This window comes from Pinus tabuliformis, chromosome 7 (genome assembly GCF_031772625.1).
Source record: "Pinus tabuliformis cultivar Carrire ecotype Pingquan chromosome 7, CPIR1, whole genome shotgun sequence".
Lineage (NCBI taxonomy): Eukaryota > Viridiplantae > Streptophyta > Pinopsida > Pinales > Pinaceae > Pinus > Pinus tabuliformis.
The window spans coordinates 1001529410-1001555569 of record NC_142293.1 but is presented as its reverse complement, the minus strand read 5'-3'; positions in this window follow the sequence as shown (position 1 = coordinate 1001555569).

Sequence of the window (26160 nt, the reverse complement as noted above, 5' to 3'; positions counted from 1 at the left end):
TTCCACATGAATCCCAAAGAGTTATGCAAATCCTAGTCTCAATTCCTTACCCAAAATGTTGATATGAGTGTACAATGAAGCTCAAGGCTTTCTCAAAAGTCCAACCATGCTAATGACTGAAAAAAAAACATAATATATAAAAACATAGCTCATCCTTGCCTCTAGGGATCGAGCACACCTATTTAGGAGCTGTTTCAACTAATTATAAACTGAGAACTAGAAATTAGGCAACCGAATAGCATGCCTCTAGAAACAAGGGAACTGATTCATTCAGGTTCAAACAACCTTTAAACTAGTGAATCTACCTCTACAAGTGAAAATTTAACATATTTACATCATGATCCATCAATGTACATAAAAATACATCACAAATTTGCCATTAGGAAAGTGAAAAAGTCAAACTAGCCAAAGTTGGGCAAAAAACAGAGCAAAACTTGGTCAAACTGGAAATTTTTCCTCTATGTGCTGCGCCTGATTCTCTATGCGTAGCGCCTGTTTGGACCCACTTTTGGAGGCCTTCTCGGTGTCCAAATGAGCTCCAGGTGTGCTTGCTGGAAAGGTCTTCCTGTCTGCTTTCCAACCCAAGTAGAATTTTTCATTTTTACCTCCATGTTCCCCTACAAAAGTCAGTTCTCCCAACACTTCTTCCTGTGTGTCAAAATAGGGGTAGTGAGGTCATTTTTTGAGTGTTTTTGACCTTTTTGAGGGCCCAAAAACTGTCCAAATTTCTTGGCCATTGGTAGGGAAGCATATTTTTCCATGCCAAATCCAAAAATGTTGAGTTTTTGTGCTTTGGAGGCTCCTAGAAAAAGCAAGCGCCATGTGGCGCGGCGCATAGGGCAGAAAAACTTGTTTTTTGAGCCAAAAATTTCAAAAATGCAAAAAATGCCCCAAATTTTTTGAAATTTGGGCTGAGTCTCCTCCATCAAACATGGTGTTGGGCCAAGGAAGCTTCAGCCAATATCTGAAGTCCTTCATCCTCTTTTTTCCTCCTTGATGCTCTCTTCAACTTTGCCTTTAAACTCCTGATTCTCGCTTGGCACACCAAGTTCCTTGACAAGTAATGATATGACAGGTTTCTAAGCATATTCTTCTCATTGATGGCCTTTTCTAGCTTCCTCTCCAAGTGGATATTGGCTCTTTCAAGCCATGACTCCCTATCGGCATTAATCTCCTGCTCAAGTGAAGTGAACTCCACCCTCCTCCTTTGGGTAGCTTGGCGATTCTCCCGAATGTTTTGCAACTCCATAATCACCTGCTGGTCCTCAAGCTGCTTATTCCTTTGCTCCAGGTACTGTATTGTCCATTGGGCTCTATCCAAGTTGATAGACAAGGCATCAATGTCCGCCTGCTGCTCCTGAATGATTTCTCTAAGATTTGTGCTTTGCGGGCCCATATCAGTATCATCACCCTCGATGAGAATGAAATTAGTCTCCCACTAACCTGATGGTCCTTCCTCCTGTAGTGGCCTCTTTCCTTTGTCCTAAACCTATTGTTTTGATGACGGAAGTGAGGCCCCTTCCACCCCAGGTGGAGATAACACTCGCTTTGCTGCTGCAAACAACCGTCTAGTGCCCTTCTGATAGGTGATGAACACTGGCATGATAGCGGTCTGTGTCTCATGGCCGTCATGTTGATAAGAAGGTCCACCTGTCTCATGCAAAGCCTCTAAAGGCCCCTGTGGAGCTCTGAAAAACTCACGAGAGATGAAGTCCTCCCAAGTGATTCCCTATAAGCCAAGCTGATGAATGACCACAATTTTAATGAGAGCAAAATGGTAAATACTATTGAACTGCTGTTGAGGAGTCTTGTGCTGCACTACAGTGGTCATCTTCTCTATGTTTCAGCACATGAAATAAGGGATGTTCATCATCCTTACCCTGGTAAAATGCATCAGCAGCCTAATATGATAAGCATACAAACGTGAAAACTGGCCCTCACAGTTGAATTACCTCATGATCAATTTCATCGATGGAGCATAAGCATCTTTGAGGTACCTAAAAGGAAATAATCTACTGAGTTGTCTCAAATAGCCAGGTTTGATGTATGGTTCATAATGTTGCCAGTCAATTTGCTGCCTCTTGTTCCATTTCTCTCCAATGTTAGGAATGTTGGTTGCTAGTGAAATGTATTCTGGTGTTAATGTAAAGGTGACACCGGCTAGAGTGGCTTGACCATCATGTAAATGCAGCATAAACAAACGATTCAACTCATGATGAAACTGAATGCTAGCAACCTTCTCACAAAATTCATAGCAGGACTGATGTTGGAAACAAGAGATAGCAAGAGGGCAAGCCTGTAATTCAGCAACAGTGGTTGGTTCTTCTCTAATATGTTTGCCACCTCTATGAAGCCTCCTGGGTGCATGTACCTCTGTAGGTGAATCACTGTGGGTCTCCTCTTCATAATCATATGAAGGATCAGATGCCATCTCTGCTAGGGGATAAATTGTCTTAGAGTTGCCTTGATGAGAAGTAGGTGATTGTGTTTTGACTTTTGCCACCAAGGGAAACAGTGATATGAGGGAGGGGAAACAATGAGGGGTTTAGGGACTGTTGGGATAGGTTTAATTAGGGAAATAGGGAATGATTTGGGAGTTTTTGTATAGGACTAGGGTTTGGGAATTAGAGATTATTTGGAATTTTGGGAAAGGGGATTTGGGATATGAGATTAGAGATTATAAGGGTGTGTGACTTTATGGAATAGGGAAATCAAGGGAAAATTTGAGAAAGGGAGTGGTGAGGGAATAAAGGATGGACTTGGCAGAAAAACAACAATTTGAAACCCTAGGCAGCAATTTTCTTTGCAAGTTTTGAAGAGATAGGGTTTGATTTCTTTAAACAATCACCATACATCAACCACCATGAAGCAAGCATTAATCTTGGATGAAAAAGAGTGAGGGGGGTTCAACCTACTTGTACCAATGACAATCCATGCGTTTAGAGCGATTTGGAGCAAGATTTGGCAGTTTTTAGGCTTGTTGGCTGCAAGCGCTGCGCAACAAACCCAATGCGTCGCACCTAGTGGATGTGTCGTGCTTGTGCAAAATTGAACTAGAGTTTGAGGCCCAGTGCGCCGCGCCAATTATGTGCGCCGCACCACCTACTCAGTGCGTCGCGCCCAGTGACTTGGAGTGATTTTCACCAATTTTGCCTTGTTCAACCCCAAAACGATTTTTCTTTGCTTTCACTTGGTCTTGGAGTGAAAATGAGCTTTAAACATTTGGAGACATGACTTATACATAGAGCTTTTAGATTTTAATTTTTCAAAACCTACTTTCATAATGCTTTGAAAATGAATTTATTTTTTACACTCTGTTTTTGGACTTTTTCACTTCATTTGAGCTTTGTGATGAACTAAATGACTTGAGCTTTACTTGTTTTGCAGGTATTGGAACTACTGGGGCTAGGAAAAGAAACCAGGGTTGCAAGGGAAGTAATTTACATATGAATAAAATCAAATTACTTAAATTTGTATCATAAAAGCAAAAATACTCTTTTTTCCTCAAAACAGAGTTTTGAGGAAAGAAACATTTCTGAGCACTTGATGATGAGATTTATTTGATGCTGGAACCTCCTCATGGCCTGTTGGTTATTATTGGACACTTTGAATCTCCTTTTTATGAAACCCTAATGAAACTTCTAGACATAAATGACAATGAAACCCTAAAGCAAAACCTTTGCAATATTTAAGACAAAAGATGACTGTATATGCTTTAAAATGAACAAACATGATCTAGCAAGTAGATAACATGAGGGAAACTGTAGGAAATCCACTATCATCAGATGATCCATGTACCTAATGGAATGCAGCTGACTGAATGGGACACCTAATATGCAATGCAACAAGAGGATTTGATCTCTGACGGAGGGATGAAGATACCGACACTAACAAGGTGAGTTTTCCCAAGTAACACTTTTGAGTTCTATGGTTTTCATTAGTGTCGCTTTCATTTTTGCAATTTTCATTTTCACTTTATTTCTCTTCTACAAGTGGCACTTTTTTGTTCTCTTCACTATAGCATGTTTCTCTTTCACTTTCTTTAGCTTTTGAAAGTGTCATTTTCATGTTTTCTTATTGTCACAGTTGTCTTTTTTAATGATTTACACCCCTATATGTGTCTGCATCTTAGTGCACCATTAGAGGCCTCTCTAGCGCATTCTTTTGTATTAGTCCATCATATACATCATAATAATATGTGCTAGACACTTTCCCACATCTTAGCGCATTTATTGATTACAGTCGACATTCTTTTCGTTACTTCTATTCTAAGTGTCACAATGTGATGTTTCAACTGTTGCACTTAGAAATAAGTGTTGCTTTGTTGTTTTTTGAAGGTATGCATGTGAATTTTTAGTTATATGGAATGTTTTGATGTTATTTAGTATGATCACCATTTCATGACTTGATTGCATGCCTTGTTCTCTCTTACCTTATTGATATCACACTTCACCATTTCCGAGCTTTCATTGTCTTTGCAACTTGTTCAATATTTAGAAAACCTTCCTCCCTCCTAGAACTATGCACAATGCACTCCCATGCCATATTTAAGCCCCTCGGTCTCTTGAAATTAAACATAGTGAAGTCCTAGAAGACAGTCTCCTTCCTCCATCTTCACATTGAAAAACCTTGAAACTTAAGCCATCAATTCACCTTCCTAACTTTATCAACTGTGCAGTCCTTGTCCTCCCTTGCCTTGAATTGTGCATTGTGGAGTTTCAACAAGAATTTAGGCCTCCCTCGTCACTAAATTTCCTAAGTGCATAGTTTCCTAAGCCTTCTATATTTTTCTATAGATTCAACAGCTTATGTGATATGCTAAAACACAAGACAAGAATCTATTCTACTCTTCAGCAGAAACCAAAATTGATTGATGAAAACAATAAGCAAAAAAGGACGAATATATATCACACATAACACAATATTTCTCTAGGGAAAGTAACTACTAAAAATCCCAACTATCTATAATGAATTAACCAGAAGATCTGAGAATAAAATACAACGCTTTTTCATCCTAAACAATTCCTGCACTAGTACAATCTAACTCTCTTCATCACAAGCCAGCTCAAGCCAACACTTAGCCAAATTTGTTTCCTGCCAATCCCCTACTTCCTTGCACAAATCCTAGAGGAATCAACTCATATTTAATTCAGAAATCCACTGTCCATAACTATGCAATCCAAACATAGGTCCTCAATCGATTACGTGCACCATTTGTACAACTTGGAAAATTATACCACTGATAGTACATTGTCCTTGAAATCTAATCTCAACTGGGTCTTCCTCTTAACTGACATCCATGAGCTATTTATGAGTGAATATTCAATTAGCTGGTGTGGTACTAGTGATGCATTGGTGCACTACTCCACTACTAGACCTCTACTAGTTCCTCCAAAAGTTAGAACTATTTTAACTTACTATAACTCAGTTAGACTGAGTTATCTAATTACAACTCAAAATAACTCAACCTGAGCCCCTAAAAAATTAGGGATCACTCTACATGACTCTAGATAGACTTCCAACTCAAATTTCCTAAGTCAATTCAGTCAATTTAACTTAATTAACTATTACAAGTTTCTATGAGAATATAATTACAATTTAATTCAAAGACAAATTAAATTGGAATTTCTTGTTGCTATTTTTAACACTCCCTCTCAACAAGAAAAGGATTATCAGCTACTGTGATCTTATCTCTGTGAAACCCGAATTTTCATCTTGGCAATTCCTTTGTCAAAATATCTACATCCTAATCCTCTGTGGGAATGTACTCCAACAACATAATTCTACTCTGCACACAATCTCAAGGATGATGATACCAAATATCAATATGCTTGGACTGATCATGAAAAACAATATTTTCAGAGAGTTTGATACAACTTTTCTTCTCATAGCAAATCACAGTTGTATCCATCTGTTGACCAAACAAACCAACTATAATCTTCCTCATGTAGATAGCCTCACAAGTTGATTGACTAGCAACCATGTACTCTGCTTCTGCTGAGTTGAGTACAACTTACCTTTGTTTCATGTTGTACTAAGAAAAAATTGTTGACCCAATACTGAAGATCCCTCTTGATGTGCTCTTCTTGTCGGATGGACTCCCTGCCCAATATACATTGTTGAAGCCTTGAAGCTTCACTCCTTCTATCTGTTTGTACCATAAACCATACTGAGTAGTGCCTCTAAGGTATTTCAACACATGCTTAACTGCCTTCCAATATAGCTTGCTCTATTTAACCAACACTTGACTAACATGGTTAACTGCATAGCACATGTTTTGTCATGCATTCATTAAATACATGAGTGAACCCGCAAGTTGCATGTAAATAGTAGCTTCCACTAATTCACTAGAAGTAGCATCCTCCTTCCTCCAATTACCTACTATAGGAGTCTCAATGGATTTATTTCTCTCCATGTGGAACCTTTTCAGTATCTATTTAGGATACTTTCCTTGAGAGACAAAAAATTCCTCATCACCTTGCCATACTTCCATGCCCAGAAAGTAGTGCATGAGCCCCAAGTCCTTCATTTTGAACCCTCTTGCAAGATCCTCTTTGCAAAATTTGATCATCTTATCATCACCTGTCATAATCAAATCGTAAAACAATAATCAAAAATTTACCTTCAACCACAATATGGTAAAGGTTCACATCTACTTCACTTTTGGTGAAGCCAACCCGATGAAGTAGCTATCGATCTTGGTGTACCAATAACGGGGTGTTTGTTTCAGCCCATACAATTCTCGCTTGAGTCGACACACATGTGACTCTTGGTTGAAGGTCTCAAAACCTTCAAGCTACTCAATATACACCTCTTCCTCAATCATGCCATTAAGGAAGGCTATCTTTACATCCATATGATGTATCTTCCATCCCATTTGCACTAACAGTGCAAAAATGGATCCGATTGATGAGTATCTTGCAATAGGAGCAAAGGTCTCATCGTAATCAATCCCCTCCAACTGAGAAAATCCTTAGGCCGCAAACCTAGCCTTATGTTTCTCCACACTACCATCTGTTGCTTTCTTTACCTTGTAAAGCCATCGAGAACTCACCACTGATTTGTCTATCGGTCTTGGGGCCACATCCCAAACACTATTCCTGACAATGGATTCATACTCCTCAACCATGTCATCAACCCAAACTGGTTTTTGCATTGCTTCCTCAAAAGAGGATGGCTCAGTCTCAACACATCCGCTCATAAGAGCCATGTATCCAGTGTAGCTCTCAGGTGACCTCCTCTTCCTGCGTTTTGATGTGGGTTCTCCCACATTCTCTCTCGCATCATGCAATAACATTTAGCCTCTTTGGTGCACTTTCTCCCATCTCTGGAAGACTCTACATGAGTGGGTCTCTCCACTCCCTGATCCTCTGCATTTGGCTGCTCCACATCAATTTGGCATTCGTCCTTAGGAGCTAAAATCTCCTCAACCACATGTAGTTGAATATCCCTCTCAAGGTAACATCCCATGGCCTTCTCTTCATCGAATTTTACATCCCTGCAAACCAATGTCATCATGTTGGTGGTAGGTACACCCGATAGTTGTGAGGTGTATCAGTGTACCCCAAAAATATCCCCAACTTTGTTGTTGGCTCAAGCTTCTTTCGTGCATATTTTGTTACATGGAAGTAGACCGACGAACCAAAAATCCTAAAGTGACCCACATCTAGTCTCTTCCCTGAAAAATCCTATTCTAGTTTACTCATCCCAAGAATTCGATGATGGATTTTGTTATGCAAATAACTAGTTTTGTTACATGCCTCAGACCACAAGTGTAGTGGTAGGCTCTGATCATGCAACATTGTCTCTATTTCCCCTGCTATGCTTCTATTCTTCCTTTCATCCACCCCATTCTTCTGTGGGTTATGAGGTGTTGTCAACTCTCGTCGAATTCCTTCTTCCACACAGAATTTTTTAGCCTCATTCGACACATACTCTCCATAATTATAATTCCTATGAGATTTAACCTTCCTGCTAGTATCTTTCTCGACCAATGCTTTAAATTCACAAAACTTTTCAAAATTCTGATCTTTCTTCTGCATGAAGAAGATCCATCATTTACGAGAAACAATCATCAATAAATATAACATAATACATGTGCTTGGCCATGGATTTTGTCAAGAATAGTCCACACACATCTGAATAGACTCGATCGAGGATCACTTGTGCTTGATTGTCTTTGTCGTGAAAGGAATATTCAGTGTATTTTCCCAAAGTGCACCCTTTTCATGTGTTAACTTGCTCTATAGTACCTTTGGAAAGACTGGTAGAAATTTTCTGCATGATTTTCAAAGCATCATGATGCAAGTGACCCAACTGCTTGTGCCACAACTCACCTATGTCTCGGCTCTGCACCTTCTCTGCTTTCGTGCTCAAGGTAGCACAATATTCTACCTCCAACTTGTAGATATTCTTCACTTGAACCCCTGTCCTCTTCACCTATCTCATGGCTATGTGATGAAGGAATGCCTTTCCCTTACTAAAGGTCACACCATGGCCTCTATCCTCCAACATGGCAGCATATATCAAGTTCTTCTTTAAACCAGGAACATACATAACATCTCACAAAGTGAGGGAAGCACCTGACTCCCTCTGAAAGGTGACTATACCAAGCCTGGTAGCACTATACCTCCCGTCATCACCGATCTCGATATGCATCTGGAGATCCTTCTCCTCCAAGTTACTGAAGATCTCTTTGTTACCAATCATGTGGAAATAAGCTCCATTTTCCAAGTACCATATACTACCCATCATCGATGATGCCATACATGCGATGAGGGTAAATTTCAGTTTGAATTGTGAGGCAAGATCCTCACCTCCTGCCGCTCCTCCTGAGGGCTTCTTACCAGCCTTCTTGAGTGGACACTTTGTGGAAAAATGTCCATCTCGTGACAATGAAAGCACTTGACTTTCAACATATCCTTCTTCTTGCCTCCATGACAAGAATTTGATTTGGAATGGGATGAACTACCCTTCCCTTTCTTTGCCTTACCCACTAAGGCAAAAATTTTCTCATCATCAGTCTTTGATGAGGATGCATCTCTGGTATTCCTATGAAACTCTTCTCATACCAAATCCAGCCACAGTCATTCCCAATTAGGTAGCTTCTCCCTCCCATTTATAGAATCCTGATAACTATGCCAACTCTTGGGTAGTCCTAGAAGAGCTAGCCTCACCATATTGTCCTTGAAAACAGTGATCCTGACACTTCCAAGCTCATCCCGACAATGGGTGAACTTGGTCAAGCACTTCAGAAGAGAGTCACCCTTCTCCATTTTGATCTTTTTTAGTTTTTCCTTCAGTGCCAATTTCCTATGGTCACTACTATTTGAAACATATCCATCAATGCCTTCCACATTGAGTATGGAGTATCCTTGCCATGGAGACTCAAGACAATGTGGTCTCGAACTCCCTCCCAGATAATCCTTCTCACTTTTGCCCCACACTTTCTCCATTCAGCCAGATCTATAGCATCCAATGTTGGAGGCTTAGGAATGTCATGATCTATGAATTCCTTGAGGCCATTGTCTTCTAGCACTTCTTCCATCTTATCCAGGTTCCAATCTATGTAATTCGAGCTTCCCTCCAAGGCATACTCAAGTTGCAACCCGTAGAAATACATATTGTTTCTCTAAAGTATGAACTTGCAAATTCGATTTTCACGTGCACACCAAACTCAAAATATCCTCTTCTATATTGTCTTTAGCTCCGATACCATGTAGATTTTTCTGTAGACTCAACAACCTATGTGATATACTAAAACAAAAGAAAATATTATAATATACTCTTCAGTGGAAACCAAAATTGATCGATGAAAACAATAAGCAGAAAAGGAAGAATATCAATCGCACAAAACACAATATTTTTCTGGGGAAAGCAACTGCTAAAAACCCCAACTATCTATATTGTATTAACCAGAAGATCTAAGAAGAAAATACAAAGCTTGATCGTCTTGAAAAATTCCTGCACTAGTACAATCTAACTCTCTGCCTCACAAGCTAGCTCAAACCAACACTTAGCAAAATTTGTTGTCTATTAAGCCCCTACTTCCTTGCACAATTATTAAAGGAATCAGCACATATTTAATTGGGATATACAGTCTCCATATCTACGCAATCCAAACATAGGCCCTCAACTGATTGCATGCACCATTTGTACAACTCAAAAAATTATACAACTGATAATACACTGTCCCTGAACTCTAATCTCAACTGGGTCTTCCTCTGAACTGACATGCATGAGTTATTTATGAGTGAATCTTCAGTTAACTCGTGTGGTACTACTAATGCATTGGTGCACTACTCCACTACTATACCTCGACTATTTCCTCCAACAGTTAGAACTAGTTCAACTCACTATAACTCAGTTACACTGAGTTATCTAATTATAACTCAAAAGAACTCAACATGGGCCCCAAAAATTTATGGATCACTCTACATGAATCTTGATATACTTTCAACTCAAATTTCGTAAGTCAATTAAATCAATTTAACTTAATTAACTATTACAAGTTACTATGAGAATAGAATTACAATTTTATTCAAGGACAAATTAAATTGGAATTTCTTGTTGTTATTTTTAACAAGCCTTTCCCTCACGAATTGTGCATCATGCAGTTCTAGTGGGAAACATTGTGTCCTTGTCTCTCTGAGTTGAAAAAATGTGCATCTCTCTTCACCAATTTAGCCTCCTACTGTGAAAGGCATAGTTCCAATGAGCAAGGCGTCATTGTTGAGTCACTAAGCTCCTCAACTGCACAATTCACTAAGCTTGTCCCCAATCATTGTGCATTATGCAGTTATAGTGACTAGTCTTGTTGACTGAGATACCTCACTACATAATTGTGTTCCCTAACTTGCTCCCTACTATGAATTTCATAGTTCTAGTCAACATTGAGGCCTTCCTCAGTCCTTGTGATGCCCAAATGCATAATGCTTGTCTCTTTCCCCTTGGGAACTACTCGCTATACTCCATAAATCAGCAAGCTTAGTACCTTGCCTTCTATACTTCCTCACTATGCAAGAATCCATGTCAAGTCCTCTTGTACTATGAATTGCACAATTCTAGTCAATATTGTGGCTTCCCTGAGTTTCTACATCCCTCAACTACGCAATCCCCAACCTCCTTTTCTCAAAAACCCTTGCATGTTGCCTCATCTCAACCAGCATATTCCATGATTAAGAAGAGGTATAATAGATGGTTTCAATATTGATGTTGGTTTGGCATAAGTGATCTCCATCTACGTGTATCATCATTACAACATGACAGGTTAATTCTTAAGAGAGACCATCAAGGAAAGGCTAGGGAGAGCACTTGTCAAGAAGAAGTAGAGCAAATACCATCATGAAGAACACAAAGGAATATTGGATCAAGACAATGAAGTTGACTTGGAAGGTTCCAACATATCAATTAGCCCCTTGGAGAATGAAGATGAAACACATGCAAGACCTTCCATGAAGACATTAAGGAAGCAGCAAGAACATAATCTTGGCTTGGACATATCATCATGAATATTTGAGTCATATTTTTCCAATTCATGGCTTGTACAAGTGTTGTCACAGTGCAATATGTGTCAATGAGTCTTGCCACATGATGTGGAGTGAAATTATGTATTTCCAAAAATGAAAAAATGTAAATGTGTGTAAGTCCAAGAGTCACATGTGCACTAAAGAGTCACTATGAAAAGTCTGAGAGTTTTGTAGAATTTCAAGGGTCACTTGGAAGTCCAAGAGTCATGAGGATATGAAAGGTCATTACTCTTGTTATAAATACACCCTTATAACTCAATCAAAGGGATTTTAGAGTCATAGAATTTGGAAAGATAGCCTCGGCTTCTCTAACTTGGCATAGGAAATAAGATCATTCTTTGGAGAAGCAATAAGTGGCTTATTGTTCCACTATTAAATCTAATGTCTCACCATTGTAATTGTGTACCTGGATATTTCACCTAATAATCATAAGCTTGTTGAGCCAACACATTGTCATGAATGTATCGTGAATATTGTAAGACTATTATTTTGATGTCTGTGGTATATGTTAAGTTCATTGGTACTAAAGAAACTGAACTATTTCATGGGCTTTAATACTTATCTTGTTGAACGTGTGTTGTATGTACTTTAATGATGATTATGGTTGTTGTTCCTTAGGAAACTAATTTCATGTTGAGAATGCAACAAGATGATGGAGCTTAGTGGAAAGAAGTCACCTTCAATAAGTGGGCCCGCATGCTATTTTTGGCGCAAAGTCTATTTTCAAACTATGTCTATTTTTAGACATATGGATCATGGCCTATGAGTTGCAAGATGTTATTTGTGTATGATTGGTCATGTTGGTAAAAATATATGGAGTTCTATTTTTAGACATATGGGCGGATTATATTTTTAGATTGCCAGGCTAAAAATAGAACAGTCAAATATTATTGTCTCATAATAATATTTGGACTATAAACATTATCTTATCCTCTTGGAGCACTTCAGCTTGAGCTACAGATGTGGCACATGCAGTTGTCAGAAGGAAATACGCTTTTCTTGTGGGTCAGTTGAACTATTGCATGCAAGACTTTAGTTAGAACTCATGTGGTTGAGTTTTGGTGGAGTTGATTGTGGAGTTGTGTTCAATTTGACTTGGTTGAACTAGTTGTATTTAGTTTAACTGCAAATACACTAGTGATGAGTGATGTGAATTAATTGTTAAATTAATTCACTAATTATTTACTCATAAAGAAACTAAAGAATACATCAGTTAACTCAGTGCATGGACAATTCAGTGGAGACAGGTGGTAGAGGTTGAGATTGCTATCAGTTATGACTATAGTTGTGCATGAGATCTTGCACAATCAGTGGGATTGAGTAATGCCAATGAGGATTGTATGGTTCAGCCAAGGAAATACGAGTTTTCTTTAGCCATTCATCATTATTCTCTTGCAGGATTGCGCAGTGGAGGCAGGAAAACAGTGGAGGAGATTTGAGGCATCAGATCTGAGCTAGTTTGTGTGTAACAGGTGGAGATAGTACTGAGTACTTGTGAGGAGTATTGTACTATGTATTGTTACATGTTCTCAATCAATATAATATACAGATAGTGTGGGGTTTTAGCTGTATGATTTCCCTAGGTTACATATTGTGTTAATGTGTGCATGTGATTGATGTTTCATTGTTTTTAATGCTGCTAAATTGATGATCAATGTAGAGGAGGTTATGTATTATGCATGTATTCCGCAATAGTGTATAATTGGGATAATCTATGTGAATAAGTGTCAAATTATTCAAAATTTCTACATGGTATCAGAGCAGTTGATCATTAGATCTATTATTCAAAAAGTGTTCACATTTTATTTCTTCAGGCAGAGTTTGTAATCAGGCCAGGTAGCCTCTGGATTCATCCTTCCTTTGGAAGGTGAGATATCCGGTAAAAGCCCATACAGTCAATCTCTGTACAAGAAATAATTTGTTCTCACAAATTATAGATCAGAAGCAGTCGAGTTTTGAGCTGGTGGAATTCGAATTTGCAGCAGTGTTTTCTTGGTGTCAACGTTGCAATGTCTTTCAACGGATTGCGATTGGAGTATGCTCTTGAGGGCAGCTCGAATTATATTGCATGGAAGGACAGGATGGAGGCGGTGTTAAATGATAATGGGCTGAAGGATTTCATAGAGGTTGAGGTCCCAAAGCCTACTGATACTGTGCAAGTTGATGCTTGGCAAAAGAAGACAGCAAAGTGTCGAAGGATTCTTTTGGAGGGCGTGAAGGATCACATTGTGTCTAGCCTGCATGGAAAGGCTTCTCCATACTTGATGTGGAAAGCATTGACAGATCTATTCCAAAGCAAGAGTGATCAGAGGAAGCTGGCGCTCAAAGATAAACTTAGAAACATTAAGTGCGAGAAGGGAGACAGTATGCCCAAGTATCTCACGAAGTTCACTCAGTGCAGGGATGAGCTGGGAAGTGTGGGGGTGATTGTCGATGATGAGGACTTGGTGAGATTGGCTCTCCTTGGTCTTCTGAAGAGTTGGCATTCCTATCAGGACTCTGTCAATGGTCAGGAGAAATTTCCAAGATGGGAGAGACTTTGGTCAGATCTTGTGCAGGAGGAGATCATGGGGAATACCAGGGACAGATCTTCATCAAAGGGACCTGATGAAGAAAATTGCGCTTTGGCTACCAAAGAAAAGAAGGGGATGAACAAGAAAGCTTCTCATTCCAGTGCGAAAGGAAAGAAGTAGGATATGTCCAAGGTGAAGTGCTTTCACTGTCACCAGCATGGACACTATGCCACAAATTGTCCGCAGAAGAAGAAGAATAAGCAAGTTGTTGGATCTGCAGCAGGAGAGGCCTTAGCCTTGCATTTTGAGCTTGATTTTTTGTTGATCGCATGCTTGGTATCAAGTGTGATGGGATTGGTATGGTTCTTGGACAGTGGTGCATCTTTTCACATGACAGGAGATCGAGATTTGTTTTCTGATCTGGAGGAGAAAGATCTTGGAGTGCACATTGAGATGGGCGATGATGGTAGATATAGTGTGACTGGTATCAGTACCATTTCCTTTGAGAGGGAGTCTGGTAAACCCTTCATATTGAAGGAATTGATGCATGTTCCAGGATTGAAGAAGAATCTTATCTCTATGGCAATGTTAGAAGACAAGGGATATGATGTTGTTTTTAGCAAGGGAAATGCTTTCCTGCATAGTAAGACAACTAGAGAAACCCTAAAGATAGGGGTTCGAGTGAGGAACCTTTATCAGTTGCATGTAGATGGCTGCGCAGCAATGGCATGCAAGGCAGAAGGATTGGTGAGCCAGGATGATGGCGAGCTGTGGCACAGGAGATTGGGTCACCTTCACCATGGAGCTTTGAAGATACTGCAATAGATCACTACTGGGCTTCCTAAAGGCACTCTTGCGCAGTCAGATCAGTGCAAGGGGTGTACTTTGGGAAAGTTTGTGAAAGCCACCTTTCACGAGAAGGATAGTCGCACCACGACGATCCTTGAGAGAATTCACACAGACATGTGTGGACCTTTCTCAGTAGCTTCGACAGCAAAGCACAGGTATTATGTAATCTTTGTTGATGATTTCTCTCGAAAGTGTTGGATCTTCTTCATGCAGAAGAAGAGCGAGACAAACTCAAAGTTCTGTGAGTTCAAAGCACTGGTCGAGAAGGAGCCGGGGAAGAAGGTGAAGGCTCTTAGGAGCAAAAATGGTGTTGAATACATCTCTGGCGAGTTCAAGGACTTCTGCAACGCAGAAGGGATTCGAAGAGAGCTCATAGCTCCCCATAACCCACAGCAGAACGGGGTTGCTGAGCGGAAGAACAGAACGATCGTGGGTGCTACACAGGCGATGTTGTATGGTCAAGGCCTACCCCTTCACTTCTGGGCGGAAGCATGCAATATTGCAGTATATGTGCAGAACCGTTGTCCTCACAGGATACTTGGCATGAGTACACCCGAGGAGGCTTATTCTGGTAAGAAGCCTGATCTTTCTCATTTGAGGATTTTTGGTGCTAATGTTTACATGCATGTGATGAAGGATGCCAGGAAGAAGCTGGAGCCAACCGCAGAGGTTGGGATATTTGTGGGGTACACTGATACGCCCCACAACTATCGTGTGTATTTTCCAGACAGTGGCAAGACTGTTGTGCGACAGGAGATAAAATTTCAGGAGGAGAAAGACATGAAGTGTTCGCTTGAGAGGGAGCCACACTTGCATGCAGATCAGGAGCTATCAATTCCTAAGGATGAGCTTCAAGATATGGATCAGCCACAGGACGAAGTTCATGGAGTGGAAGAGACCACTCATGCAGTGCCAACCATCAGAGGTCGAAAGCGCTTAACAGAAGCTGAGCGACTAGCTCAAGATGCAGAGAAGGTTGTAGGACCACCTACAGCTCAACGTAGACAGAGACAGTCACCTGATCGGTACACTGGATACATAGCTCTTGTGAGCAAATGTGTTGTGACTGAGCCATCCTCTTTCGAGGAAGCTGTAGAGGATCCCGCATGGGTAGATGCCATGGTGGAAGAGTATGATTCGATTGTCAGAAACAGTGCATGGGAGATTGTCCCAAGACCGGAAGGGAAATCAGTGGTGGGTTCAAGATGGATCTACAAAGTTAAGCAAGCAACTGACGGGAGTGTGAAGAAGTACAAGGCAAGATTTGTTGCCCGAGGCTTTTCACAGATAGAGGGGATCGATTATGAGGAGACCTTTGCACCTGTCGCAAGGTATTCTTCCATACGGACGATTCTTGCTCTCTCAGCGCAGATGGGGTGGCACAATCATCAGATGGATGTGAAGACTGTGTTCCTCAATGAGGTTATTGAGGAGGAGGTGTACATAGAGCAGCCCGAAGGTTTCGAGATCTTCAGCAGTGAGTCGCATGTGTGCAGGCTTAAGAGAGCGTTGTATGGGTTGAAACAAGCACCACGTCCTTGGTACACATGGATAGACAGTTATTTCACCAGACTTGGATTCTCCAAGAGTGAGGCGGATCCTAACCTATACCAGATTGTGGTGGAGGGTAAGTTGCTTATCATTGTACTTTATGTAGATGATTTGATTCTAACAGGTGATGAGCTATTGATACTGTCATGCATGGATGATCTTGCTAGGGAGTTTGAGATGAAGGACTTGGGCCTCCTTCATTATTTCCTGGGATTGGAAATTTGGCAGCACAGTGATGGACTATTTGTTTCTCAGGGTAAGTATGTTCGGGAGATACTGGAGATGTTCAACATGCATGGCTGCAAGCCTGTTGATACTCCTCTTCCTGGAGGTTGGAGGAAGGAAGATGCTACTTCAGCAGAAGTAGTGGATGCCACTGTTTATCGACATTTGGTGGGGTCGCTTATGTATCTGGTCAATACACGACCTGATATATGCTATGTTGTTAACTAGCTTTCACAAGCTATGGTTAAGCCAACCAAGCTCTTCTGGAAGGCAGGCAAGCATGTATTGCGTTATCTTAAAGGCACATTGGGATATGGATTGTGGTACAAACAAGAGGATGAGGTGAAGCTATGTGGCTTCACAGATGCAGATTGGGCAGGGAGCCCAACGGACAGAAAGAGCACATCAGAAGGGGTCTTCAATATCGGGTCAACAACAGTTTCTTGGTACAGCAGGAAGCAGAGTTCCGTGGCACTCAGTTCAACAGAGGCTGAGTATATGGCAGCAAGTTTGGCTGCATGCGAGGCTATATGGATGAGGAAGATCCTGGTCGAGTTGTTCGGTTCATACTTGGAGCCTACTGTGATTTACTGTGATAACCAGAGTTGCATTAAACTCTTGGCTAATCTAGTATTTCATGATAGATCTAAGCACATTGACATCAGGTACCATGATATCAGAGATTCTGTGCAAGCGGAGAATCATGTTACTTTTATACATTCCAACGGAGGATCAGGATGCTGATATCTTGACGAAGGCGCTCACCAGGAGAAAATTCGAATACCACCAAGGCAGGATAGGGGTTGCTGATAATCCATATCTTGTTGAGAGGGAGTGTTGAGAATGCAACAAGATGATGGAGCTTAGTGGAAAGAAGTCGCCTTCACTAAGTGGGCCCGCAAGGTATTTTTGGCGCAAAGTCTATTTTTAGACTATGTCTATTTTTAGACATATGGATCATGGTCTATGAGTTGCAGGATGCTATTTGTGGATGATTGGTCATGTTGGTAAAAATATATGGACTTCTATATTTAGACATATGGGCGGATTCTATTTTTAGACTGCCAGGCTAAAAATAGAACAGTCAAATATTATTGTCTCATAATAATATTTGGACTATAAACATTATCTTATCCTCTTGGAGCACTTCAATTTGAGCTACAGATGTCGCACATGCAGCTGTCAGAAGGAAATACACTTTTCTTGTGGGTCAGTTGAGCTATTGCATGCAGGACTTCAGTTAGAACTCATGTGGTTGAGTTTTGGTGGAGTTGATTGTGGAGTTGTGTTCAGTTTGACTTGGTTGAACTAGTTGTATTTAGTTTAACTACAAATACACTAGTGATGAGTGATGTGAATTAATTGTTAAATTAATTCACTAATTATTAACTCATAAAGCAACTAAAGGATACATCAGTTAACTCAGTGCATGGACAGTTCAGTGGAGACAGGTGGTAGAGGTTGAGATTGCTATCAGTTGTGACTATAGTTATGCATGAGATCTTGCACAATCAGTGGGATTGAGTAATGCCAATGAGGATTTCTTGGTTCAGCCAAGGAAATACGAGTTTTCTTGAGCCATTCATCATTATTCTCTTGCAGGATTGCGCAGTGGAGGTAGGCAAACAGTGGAGGAGATTTGAGGCATCAGATCTGAGCTAGTTTGTGTGTAACAGGTGGAGATAGTACTGAGTACTTGTGAGGAGTATTGTATTATGTATTGTTACATGTTCTCAATCAATATAATATACAGATAGTGTGGGGTTTTCAGTTGTATGCTTTCCCCGGGTTACATACTGTGTTAATGTGTGCATGCGATTGATGTTTCATTGTTTTTAATGTTGCTAAATTTATGATCAACGTAGAGGAGGTTATGTATTATGAATGTATTCCGCAATAGTGTATAGTCGGGATAATCTTTGTGAATAAGTGTCAAATTATTCAAAATTTCTACAGTATGTCCTTCCTTAAATTTCTACAGTATGTTTTGCCGACAGTATGTTCTTCCTTAAATTTCTTCCTCATTAGTATTTATTCTGCCTTATTGCTCTTCTTTTATCATCATTCTTCAACCCTGATGATGGATCCCACTTGGGATTTGAAACATTGGTGTAAAAATGTTCATACTGTGGATTCTCCGATCACTGATTAATAAAGATTATTTACTGTCACTTATTGTTTATTAGATTACCAAATGAAGGACTTGGAAAACTTGGCCTTAGACTCTTAATACATGTATGATTAGAAATTCTTAGAATGCCATTTGTTGCTAAATATAAATGATGAATGAGGACAGTTTGAAAGGGAAGTTAAAGACAATATATTGATCTCTCAGAGGAACTATTATCTGTAACTTAGAGGAATTATGATCATGAGGAATAAATCATAGACAATATGTTGATCTCTCACGAAAACTATTGTCTATAACTTAGAAAGGAAATTAGGACTTTAAGTATAGGAGCGCTCTTTAAGGGATTTAACCCTGTAGCTTCATTACTACACTTAAAAAGAAGAAAACATTGCATGACACATGATAGTGAAACTTACAAATTATATGTAACAACTCCTGGAAACTTCTGGTTGTTTTATTAATCAATGGTTTTATCAGAAATAAAGTGGCCTGGTTCTCCAAAATGCCAACCCCATCTTAGTAAATTTTCCCCTTTTTATACATTGTAAAACAGTTGTTGATCTCTGCAATTGTCCAAATTATTTAATTGTATGATAAAAAAACTCTTACAAAACTTTTACAGAGGTTTAATGACACCTCAAAGAACAAAAAACAAGAACAACTAAACAATGACAATAATTGTTGCCCTTGGACTCTGCTAATATGATACCGCTCTGGTTGTGTCTCAATAGTAATTAATCTGCCTTAATCATATAAATTGTGTTTAACTTGCACATAACCTGGCTTACACATGTATTGGGTGCATTCCAATTAGCCAGAACAGCAAGAAATTTAACCAACCGCCCTCTTCTTTAAATATGGCTTTAACGTTGATTTTCCTATTTACACAGCAAAATCAACACAAAACAGATAAACGGAACTAAAAATTACATTAACTCGATTTTATAACTCCATTGGATCCGCAGTTTCATTGAAATTGGAAATCGGCCCTTATCTTTATGTAGCTTTAAGTTGCATAACCATGGCAACATGGGACATATGCATATATGCCCTTTATAACAAAGATATGCCATAATCATGATTTTCCTCTTTTAAAATAATCCGCACAATACCCTTTATCGCAATCGGCAGTCGGCGCTTCCATATATATATATATGCATAATAGGTGGACCCGCCAGACTTTAAAATATGATATATATGTGTTCGGGTCTAACCCTTATCGCATATCGCGATTGGCGGGGTCAATGCATATAACATAAGAATTTCACACTTTATGGACCCACCACTCTTATAAAATACGTCATATAATTTTTCGGGTTTGGAACCCAATTGGCAATCGCAATTGGCGCTGCAGAGCCAAACATCCATATTGCAGACCTGACAATCTTTAGAATGTAGCATATAACATTTTGGGTCCAGTGTTAGTGCTTAACACTTGTTTTCTGTTGTAAATCCGATTTTTCCTTCGTTTCCCTTTAAATTTTGATTCTGATAGAATTATGTTTGCGATATATATATATATATATATATATATATATATATATATATATATATATATATATATATATATATATATATATATATATATATGCATGTGTGCCCATATAACCTTTGGCCTCCGATATATCATTCCTTTTGCTTGGTCTCCCTTTTAAAGTATTTTCAAAAATGAAAAATGAATGTTATAAACAATAAACAATGCATGTTACAACATCTAGCTCCACCTGGGGATAGTGCTTTTTCCACAGAAGCACTAAGAACCGTAGATTAGTGCCTTCACCTCGAGCATGGAGTCATATATTGCTCTGTATAAACTAAAAGACTATGGCATTTGTACAATGACTTAACTCTAGTATTTACAATGAAACGATGCTTGTTCTTTAGAACTGGAAGTAGTGTTTTAAATATTGCCCATTAATAGGCATCTGTAGAGTCTAACCATCAATATTTTCAATGATGAAGGTATTATTGGATCTCCCTTCAGAGATTATAAAAGGGCCATACCAGAGAGGATCAAACTTCCCATGCTTACCTTTATCCTCTCTTCTGGTATCCCATCTCAATACTAAGTCTGCAACTTTGAAATCAAGTTCCCTGGCTTTTCTGTCAAAAACAGTTTTCATCTTGGACTGATATGTAATCAAATTGTCCCTTACCTTATCTCTATTTTTGCTAAGCTCCACCACTTTTTTCATTCTTCTCACTAAAGCATTTGGCTCTTCCTTTTCCTCCTAAATCATCGCAATCATTGGCTTCACGAGTTGACTTGGAAATAAAGCTTGAGTGCCATATACTAATTCAAAAGGCAATTTCCCTATAAATCTTCTTGTAGTTACTCTTGCGGCCCACAAAGCAAACTTCAACTTAGAGTCCCAATCTCTTTGATTTTCTTCAATGGTTTTCTTTAGAATCTTCATCAAAGTCTTGTTAGTAGATTCAACTAATCCATTTCCCTGATGATGGTAAGTTGTCGAATGAGACAAAATAACATTATATTTTTGAAAAAAAGCAATGAACTTACTGGAGTTGAAGACTTGAGCATTGTCTCTTATAATTTTAACGGGACATCCAAATCTGCTGAAAGTATTTTCTTCCAGGGATTTCATCACTATCTGATAATTTTCTCTCTTAGTAGGAATTTCCTCTACCCATTTAGTAAAGTAATCTGTTGTTGTGAGAACCCATTTGTGTTGTCTGCTTGAAGGTGGATTAATTTATCCAACAAATTCCAATCCCCATTGTCTAAATGGTTCCTCTATGAAAACTGGAATTAAAGTTAAATGAGCTAGTCTCTTTTTCTCAGCAAAAAGCTGACATCTTTGACAACTTATAACAAACTTATAGGTATCACCAAATAAGGTAGGCCAATAAAATCCAGCCTGAAGGATCTTGTGTGCAGTTACTCTCCAACTGTAATGTCCCCCACAAAACCCCTCATGATAATCTTTGATTGTTTCTATAAATTCATCTTCTGTTAAGCATAGTAATAGAATTCCAGCAAGATCCTTCCAGTACGATCTTCCTTCTACAATCGCATATGGCTGCGCCTTGATCTTTAGTGCCCTCTACTTTGTTCTATCTAAGGATTGAGGACAAGAAAGAAAGAACAAATAATGGATTATATATTTATACCATTCTGAACAAAAAAAATTATACCTGATTTTCATTCCTGGGCCTTGCTCTCCTTCATTTTCTTCAGCCGCTTTTTCATCTAAGGTGCCAACAAATTAATTCCCAATGCCTGAAAGTTTGATTCTATTAACATTTTCGCCATCCCTTTTCCTTTTACCAACTTTGTGGGTTTACATCCAAATCATATTCTTGGATCTTGGAAATCCACTTTCCTCTCCTGCCTTCTGCATCTCCCTGTAATAATATATCTTTCACTATAGCATTAGGCACATAAGCAATGATTTGGGACTGCAACACATAAGTTCTAAAAGCTTTCACAGATTTTACCAAGGCATACACCTTCATCTTGAGAATATTATATTTTAGCTCAGAATTTCTAAGAATCTTACTAATGAATGCAACTGGATACTCTCTCCCTTCATCATTGTTCTGCAGTAGGACAACTGCTATTAAACTTGATGAGGCAAATGAAAAAGCTTGGAAAGGCTTTTGATAATCAGGGCTGATTAAGACTAGAGCTGCCTGCAATGCCTCTTTAATTCTGGAAAATGATTATTTAGCTTCCTTAGTCCAGCATACCTCATTCTCCTTCTTTGGCATATTAGTGATTTATTTCAAGATTTCTGCATAATTAGATACAAATCTTCTCAGGAAGTTTATCTTTCCCAGAAACTTTTGAATAACTTTTTTACTTCTGGGCAATGGTATTTTCTGCACATCTTGTACTCTGGCTGGATCTGTCTTCACTCCTTCTCTGGAAACAATGTGTCCCAACAATTTTCCTTCCTCCAAAGCAAAAATTTATTTCTTGGGATTTAAAGAAATTCCAAATCTTCTACATTTATCAAAAGTTATTTTCAAATGATCTAAATGTTCTTCATCAGACTTAGAAAAAATAGGAATATCATCCAAATATATTACTACAAATTTATCTTCAACAAAAGTGATGTCCATAGCCCTTTGAAATGTATCTCCTACATTCATCAATCCAAAAGGCATTCTGGAATACATAAATTTTCCCTAGGGAGTTGTGAATGTTATCTTCTTTTGATCCTCCTTGTCCATAGCCACCTGGTTATAACCAGAAAATCCATCTAGCATTGACATTCTAAAAGATCTTGTTACCTTTTGCAGCACATGGTCCATTTTAGGCAAAGGATAATTATCTTTCAAAGAAGCTCTATTTATATTTCTGAAGTCAACACACAACCTTATTTCTCCATTTTTCTTTCTTACAGGTACCAGATTAGCCACCCAATCAGAATATCTTAGTGGGATTATGATTTTAGCGTCAAGCAACTTCTTGACCTCCTTCTCAATTAATGGTAGAAGCAGAGGATTTATCTGCCTAAGCTTTTGTTTGTAGGGCTTAACCCCCTCCTTCAAAGGAATTTTGTGTCGAATAATATTTACATCATAAGTTTTGAGATCTTCATAAGACCATGCAAAGACATGAACATAATTCTTGAAAAGTTTAAGATACCTCTCTTGAAAATTAGGTGGAACTTCAACATATAATTTGACTAACCTGAGATTCTCCGAAGTGCCAATGTTGTGATCTTGACTATGTTCATCCTGTGAGATTTTCCTTGAGTCCACAGCCACATCATTTGAATTGAAAATCCTTTCAAGAGGAACAAGTCCCTTTGGAAGAAAATTGTCTTTTTAATTGAAAGATCTTCTAATTTGCTATTGAATCCTTAAAACCACTAGCTCCTGCATTTTCTACTGTCTCTTCTTCGTCCTGATCAATTTTTGTACCCTAGAAATCTTCAACCATAGCTAAAAACTCCTTAATCTACTGGTCATCTTCAAAAACTTGCCAGTTTTTAACATTATCGGGAACAGAAGGTCTGTGTCTCATTTCTACCTCATATCTTAATCTTGGATTAATATGAGGCTTCAAAAGGCTAGCAGCTATAGCCAATGAATCTGCCAATCTATTTTCATCCCTTGGCATGAACTAAATGTTAAAATCTTCAAAGAAATTTTCAATCAAATCCCATACCTCATTTCTGTATGCTCGGAGTCTAGGATGCTTTGTTTGGCAGTGATCTTTTATCTGCTTAATAATTAGCTCCGAATCTCCATAAGCGGAAATTGATTTGACTCCCATCTGTTTGGTTGTTTGTAGTGCAATAATCAAAGACTCATATTTTTCCACATTGTTAGTTGCCTTGAACTCTAATTTGAAAGAAAAAGGAAACAGATTACCTCCAAGTGCAATTAGAAGAAAACCAGCACATGTTCCTTCTTTTGAATAAGCTCTATCAAACAAACATTTCCACACTTCTTCCATTTGCAGCTTTGTAATTACATTGGCTAAATCAAGCTACTTCTGATTGTCTTTAGCCAGCTCTGCATTATCATGCAGCGTGAAACAAGAAAAATCATCCTTCTCCTAACTATACACAGGTGAGTTGCTTGCTCCATTCTTCGTAATAGTTTTTACAAACCTCGTTTCTCTGTACAATATCCTCTCCTCCCCACCAAAAACTGGTATAACAGCTGTTGTGGGGAAAAGTATCCGATGCGGATGACCCTATCCCTACTCTAAAGGTGACAGTCTTTAGCAACAACTGAAAGTAAAGTTTTGATGATTTCCTTTATGAAAGTACAGAGAGAATGAAGAAAGATTAACCAACCTGGTGTCTTTCGCTTAGTCGATCCTTGTCCTCTCTCTTTGTCTCTTGTTCCCAGCTCTTTGCTCTCTTTGCCGGTCCAGCTACACACAGATGGAAGTGGGTCCCTTTGCAAATGACACATGGCGATTTAGGCCCGGTCGGTGCAGTGTGTGGGTTTTTGTCAGCTTTCTTCTGCTTGCCCCCAGTCGCCTTCGCCATAGGCTCCTTCTGCTTCTTTTCTCTCTTCTTCTTTTCCTTCTTCTCCTTGGGAGGCTGACTTTTGCCGGCTCTACCTTGCGAAGATGAAGGATCAGAGGGAGTGTCATAAGAAGTGGAAGGCTGGTGGGTAGTTCTAGATTGTTCTGACTATTGATTCGACTACTCAGGATTAGTGGCGATCTGGACTACATTAGTTGAAAAAAGCCATACAGGGAGGCCAATTGTCAATCCTGGAAGTGACAATGTAGCCATATGAGGCGCACCAACATCTCCCCAAGAGGAGAAGGGATTTGGACTTCCGCCAAGGTTACTTCCTTGGTTGGTGGGCTCCATACTTTTCAACTGAAAGATCAACGTGGGAATAATAGGTGATTATGTTCCGCTTAAAATAAATTTTATTAACGACGCTTTTAGACACAAACTTGCTTTTTCATGTTTTAAGAGTCGAGAAAAAGCTAAAGATGACTCTAGTCGCCTTCGATGTATTAACGAGCCCGAAGTGACAAATGCTCGGTTGGACTTTTTCAGTTATAGAGTTTGAAAAAGGCCAAAAGAAACTGCTCTGGAGATCTAGGCAGAGGGTGTGCCAAACCTTTCGCGAAACCACAGAATACGTTTTACGGTACGGGTGGTCGATCTTCGTGAATGTTGTGTTCACTGCATCGCGATCAGTAGGGCGGCCGACACGGTTTCCTAAGGATAAAGGATAAAAGCCTATAGGGGTCTCCCAATATACGCGACGGTACGCGGGAGCTCAAGTCTGTGTTAGTGCCACCGACTCTCAGGAGGAATCACCCACCTTCGTAGAGATCGACAGTCACTATGTTTAACGACGCCGGAACACGTCTCTACCTAGACCTCTAGATGTTTGCGTTAAATTCCAAAGCGTTGTTATGTAAATTGAGTTTATTTTAATGTTGATCTTTCTTAACAGTTTGCCTTTCAGTTTCGCCACGAGATGTATATATACAACTTCCTATATGCAATCTAAGAATGAGAAGCAAATCTTTTCAATCTTTCAACTTTGAAAACCTTAATCTACTTGAGGGAAAAGAAAGACACAACTTTTTCCACAGATCAAAGAACACACACTAAAATGCACATCTTCCTAAATCGTCAAGCATACAGTCAAATGCAAAATGCACAATGCATGTATTTCTTTTCGTTATCCTTAATGTTGATGCTAGACAAAAAGGAAACTGTTGTATAATTTTGAATCTAATTTCAAGTAGAAATAAACAAGCTTGTCCACAATCAAAAAGACACCTTATGATAGACTTGTTTAAAACACAGGAAATGTATAGATTCAAACCATGAAATGAAAAGCAAACAAACTCAAACAGCCATGAACAGTAATAAAACTAGCTCTTAAGATCACAAAGACACTT